The 5,570-nt window shown below is 33.9% G+C and overlaps 1 long non-coding RNA gene across 4 annotated transcripts; it reads right to left on the bottom strand.

The window, feature by feature from the left end:
• Window positions 1–715: 715 nt before the first annotated feature.
• LOC141687454 (uncharacterized) lies at window positions 716–4,694 on the bottom strand. Of its 4 annotated transcripts, none has more exons than XR_012561025.1 (8): window positions 4,241–4,694; window positions 3,877–3,989; window positions 3,704–3,771; window positions 3,546–3,624; window positions 2,564–2,795; window positions 2,021–2,153; window positions 1,166–1,237; window positions 716–926 (listed from the first exon to the last, which is right to left on the bottom strand). It is a non-coding gene; the product is annotated as an uncharacterized LOC141687454 (long non-coding RNA). The 4 variants fall into 4 exon arrangements; XR_012561023.1 differs by having other exon boundaries at window positions 3,877–3,986; XR_012561024.1 differs by having other exon boundaries at window positions 3,895–3,986.
• Window positions 4,695–5,570: the final 876 nt, after the last annotated feature.

Raw genomic sequence — 5,570 nt, 5'->3', positions numbered from 1 at the left:
ATTTATTGGATGATTTTACAAGAGCTAGAACTTGGAGTTTTGAATTTGAATTCTTCCCCTTTTTACATTAGGGCCGAATGGAGCATCAAAGGGGGTATTTATACTCCTCTTGGTTGTTTAGCTTGGTTGATTTGCTAGGTTGCTTCTAGGAAGATGGGGTGATATCTTGCAATTGATTTTATTCTCCTAGTATAGCATTTTAGGTTGATTCTTGGTTGCAAATCTTAGGGACAAATCTTTGTAGCTTGCTAGCTTACAAGCTAACTACAAGGTTTAGCTTCCTTAGCACACTATTTTGCTAGCTAGCTTGTTCATCCTATGTTTAACTCACTATTTGATGAAATAACCATGGTTACTTCCTTACCATGGTTTAGTTAGTTCGTTACGTTTATTTAATCGTTTACGCGTTCGCTCAGTTACTTAAACGTTCTTTATAATACTTACTCGTAAATGGTTCACGATTTAATTCCTTTCGTATTCATTTCTTATATTTTTAATTATCCTACTTGAATATAAATTCGTAGGGTTTTAATCTTGTAATTATATTGTGATTCTCGTAATCCTCGATAAGTCGTAAATACAGTCGTTTTTCAAAGTTCGTTTTCTTCAAAAACTAATAGCGTTTACATACACTTATTTGATACGTATAGACTTATTTGATACGTATAGTCGTAATATCAACTCCAAAACTCATTTTCTCATGTACTACATAGTGTGGACTCAAAAGTTTTTTTCCGTCATCCAGGGTTGCTATTCATTAAATGTTTTACAAGGTCTCAAAAATTCTCATAAATTCGAGTTATTACATTTTACCATAGTGTTCTCAGTCATCCTCATCAAATGGAGACAATAGGATACTCGGATACAAATGACTTGTAAAGATCTTTGAGCTGTGCTCCTAATATCTTCTCTGAACCATTGTTGTTCTGCAATTAAAGTAACAGGGAAAATAATACACAAACTGCAGAAATTGGCATAAACATTTTAGTGAGATATCTTTCTTTTCCAATACATACACGGTTGTTATATGCATTTTAAATATAACCTTCTTTTCCCTTAGATAAACACTGCTATGATTCTAAAGTCACTCTAACAATTTAATTTAATTTATTATCTCAGAGAGATATGAATATATACAATCATAAAAATATGAAAGCCTGATTACCTTCTTGAACCTTTCATGTATCCAATGGCCCAAACTCTTTCAAGACCATAATTTATTAGTGTGTTCTCAAGCCTGCATGATAATGACATTGTGATAATTTTGGAAGCAATGTGTGATAAAATTTGAAAGGAAAGGATATATACAAACTAAGACATTGGAAGTAAAATGCCAGAACTCTCTTATCTACAAACTACAACATGAAAGAACAATGACATGTATATACTATACAGAGGTGCAACTACAATTATCAAGTCAAGTAGTGTAGTCCTGAAATAGTCGGTGTTACTTGCTATAACTAAATAAAAACAAATTTAAAATTTACATTAATCTAATTACAGAAAAGAACAAAATGATTTCACATAACATTAACAATTACATCTTACAAACCATATATTTATTAATCAAAGGACATACTAGTTCCTACACGGTATGTGTACTTGCACATGGAAGAAAGGAACTGGTATGTGATAAAACTCACATTAAAGAAAACTCAATTGCAAAACAAAATAGACAAGCTGATTTTTTTACGATGCATCAAAGGTGTTATTGATGACCATATATATCTGAAAAGCAGATTTATCAGATAACTAAGTAGAAACTATTTATCATGTAGTTAACTACAGATACCTCAACATCTGTAATACTGCATGTCAAAGCTGAAGCAACTAACTCAATTGACAGGGGAAGGGGGGAGATAATGGAAAATCTCATGTCAAAGAAAGAGAACTTTTGTTCTTAACCTTCTCCAAGTGAATATTTAGTATGCACATATGTTGTAAATGATACTGTATTTACATATAATATTTTGTGAATTAGTTGCTAGTTAGAAGTTAAAAGTTGAGCTTTGATGAATACCTCTGAAGCAGTTTTGCCAAAGTATGCTTGTTTTTCTAGAAAATAGTCCACTTAGAATAAGGCATGAATTCTGTGAAATCTTTTCCAGTGTAAGGCATGAATTTTGTTGTCTTTGGCTTCCCAAAAACATTTGCTGCCATCCATGAATCATCCATCAATTTAATGTTTTACAGTTAGTACAATTCTAGAATACTGGATCCACTCTTTCTAGACAATCAATATATGTTGCATTGTAGTGATTGTAAAGCATGAATACTAAAAGATTTGAATGTTGGTGCTAAAGGATTCATTGATAGTCCGGATAGCTTCCTGGCCAGAGTCATGTGCTCGAATCCTGATCCTTCGTCCCATATATACCTTAATATCTAGTGCATTAAAAAATATGTAACATACTCGAAAGAATGGTTGGAACTAAGTACATTTTTGCTTGTTGTGATATTAAGGTAGCAAGGACCAAAGCTAGTAAGTGATAACAGATGGCAAGCTTAGTCAAAACGGTTACATTTATGTTTGTATGTGTGTAGAAAAGATGAATAATATTACCAGATTCACCATAAGCTGCATCAGCAGGAAAGACCTTGGAGCCAACAACAGCAGCACCAATGAGAACCGTGAGAGCCAATCTACATGACACGGTGGTGCTGGCATCATCATCTTCCTGAACAGACACCTGCTTCTGGGCACGCAGATTACTTGGCTGACCTTGATGGAGTTGGGCACGCAGATTACTTGGCTGGCCTTGATGGAGTGAATGTGGCATTGGGAAGTTGATGATCTGAGAAGTGTAGGGTGGTTCACGAAACATGAAGTGTTTAGTGTATTATTTGCGGGTTTATTTTATCTATTATTATTATGGAATGTGTAACAGACAAGGTGGATGAGAGGAGAGTTTTTGTGGCTTTTAGAAGGATGGTTTTGGATCAGGGGATTCCCAGGTTATTTTTTGATTGGTAGATAAGATTTTGGAGTGACTGATTGGTGCTGCACTCACAGTCTCTGACAATTCATTTACTTTCTTATATTAGTAGGAAGTTGCATACTCGCACTCCTCCTGTAACTTTCACGATATTTTTAGTAAAATAACATAGGAAGTTGCATACTCGCACTCCTCCTGTAACTTGCACTTCCTAATTAGTTCAATTTTTTACCTATCCACCAAACTTGTATTTGAACTTGCCAGGGTTTTCATTTAGTACAACCTAACTGACAAGCACTTGATTTATAACTCAACTCCAGGATCTTCAATTTTTTTTATCTTTTTTCTACTTATAGATAAATATAGATACATCTAATAAATTGGTGTTTTTGAATTAAAAGATGTTAGATATATAAATTTGAGATTGATCACACGAAACAGATGCAATTGACAAATTGAACATGAGTTCACGACTGGTCTCTATATAGTTCAATAACAATAACTCAACCACAATATTTCAAGGGCATTACCAGATGAATATATGAGAGGAATGACAGACAATCTAAATATGCAAAACACAATATGTCTGACATTAATTAAAAAACTAACCATCGAAGAGCCAGGGCCACCAAAACCAGTATATACACTCTCAAGTTTAGCAAGTAAAGTTTTGTCATAGGCATTACCGCTGAAACAATAACCAAATTATGAATAGCAACAATGTAATTACCAACCAATATAAGCACAAAAGGTTCAAAGTTGCACACCTTGGGGTGAGTGGACTGCTGTTGAAATCAATTATTAGATTTCATCTGTCATCATGAGCACCAGCATACTGTAAATTTTGAACATGGCAAAGAAGTATAAGAAATAGTAGTATAAGGAGGAATCAAGTTTAAGGTATAAAATAATTAAATCTTGAACAAAAGATTAGACTTACCTATTATGACTGACTTACCTATTTTCGCTTACCTCTAGCCAAACAGAAGTCATTCCACTTCTTGTGAACAAGTATTGGCCAATGAAAATATTATTGCCTGGTTAAACTGCCTGCTAGGATAAATATTATATTTAAATTAGTGCAAGCATCATATTATATAGCTATTAATATTAGTCTATAATATTAAGTTATGTTAGTCCAAGATGTTAGTCAGGTAACACACAGAGAACTAAACATATATCTCTCCTAGAACTATAACAAACACTTTTAAACATCTTTATATATATAAATGTAGTACATACCAATACACACATATCCATACAGTCATAAAAATAATGAAAAGTTGTAGATCCAACCCAAATACCTTAGCAAAAAAAACCTAAAATCAAAGAGTTCCAACCTTCAACATCAAACTCAAAGGAAACGAAACACAACCCAAACCCGAATGAACTTCAATCAATAATTAAAGTTCGCTAAAACCATAAAACTTTAATCGCTAAAACTCCAAACTTCAGACTTGCTGAAGAAATAAATTAAATGAAAAAAGACTGAATCGAACCAACACCAAATTCCATGTTCACTTAATTGAAATTAGGGTTTATATATTCTTAAAGTGGGGGTTGCGTAGTGAAAATAAGGGTAAAATTAGGGTTAAAGATTGAAGAGGGATAGAGATGTGTGAGAGAGAATGAGAGGTAGAGAGAGTGTGTGGCTGATTGAAGTGAGAGAGAAAGAGAGCGGGGTCAAGGGAGAAGGGAGAAGGGGGAATAGAATTGGAGTCGGGGGAAATTAGAATTTTGGGAGGGGAACTTTTGTTGTAATAATTAGCAGGGAAGTATCAATGTATTTACTGAGCCATTTTTCTTTAAAATATTTAGATTAGACAATGTTCAAACTTTCAACTGATGTAGCCATTTTTTTTTAATTTTAAAAATAAAGATTAGACAACGGTTATGTTTTCAACCGACGTTTATAAAACCTTTAACATCGTTTAAAAAGCAAGGGATGTTAAAAATCCTGTTAACATCAGTGGCTTTTCAGACCGATATTAAAAGGGTGATATATTTTACTCTGTTTCTTGTAGTGGAAAGTGAGTCCCAAGGAGCCTCCTAGTCGCAAATTGGCATAATAATTAAAGGGAGAAGCTTCATAGAGGCAAGGGGACGCAAATAAGACTTTGTCTTTCCTTGTAGTTGCCAGTTGTGAAGTTTTCTAAGGAAAATAGAGTCATTCATGCTTCCGAGGTGCAAGGGAGCTTATTCAAGTACCTAGTAGTCTTCACTTAGAGAAAAACCCAAGGCATAAACTCCTTGTATGCGCAAGTCATGGAAATTGAAGAAGTAAAGCTCCATGGACGCAAGTGGATGCAAGTGGGAAAAGAATGAAAGCTGTGAATTCAATTTACATGGTTATTATGCAGTCACATGTCCAATCTCTCTATTCTACCTACCAGTCTATATAATCAATTAGATGTAGATTAGAATTGTATCTCTCTTTCATTGAATATTACGAAGCCCTTGCAAAATATTCTCAGCACCTAAAAATCTTGATTTGACAAGGAGGGGTCATGCCCAATTATTTACTCACCATTTAAAGACTTACACATTAGATACACTCATCATTTATAGCTTATTTGATTGTACTGTTAATCATTTGATAAGAGCTATGACTTTTTAGAGTGACAAATACAAGCC

The sequence above is a fragment of the Apium graveolens genome, chromosome 9 (assembly GCF_009905375.1).
Source record: "Apium graveolens cultivar Ventura chromosome 9, ASM990537v1, whole genome shotgun sequence".
Classification (NCBI taxonomy): Eukaryota; Viridiplantae; Streptophyta; class Magnoliopsida; order Apiales; family Apiaceae; genus Apium; species Apium graveolens.
Note: the sequence above shows the minus strand (reverse complement) of the source record. Positions and strands in the feature narration are given on the sequence as shown.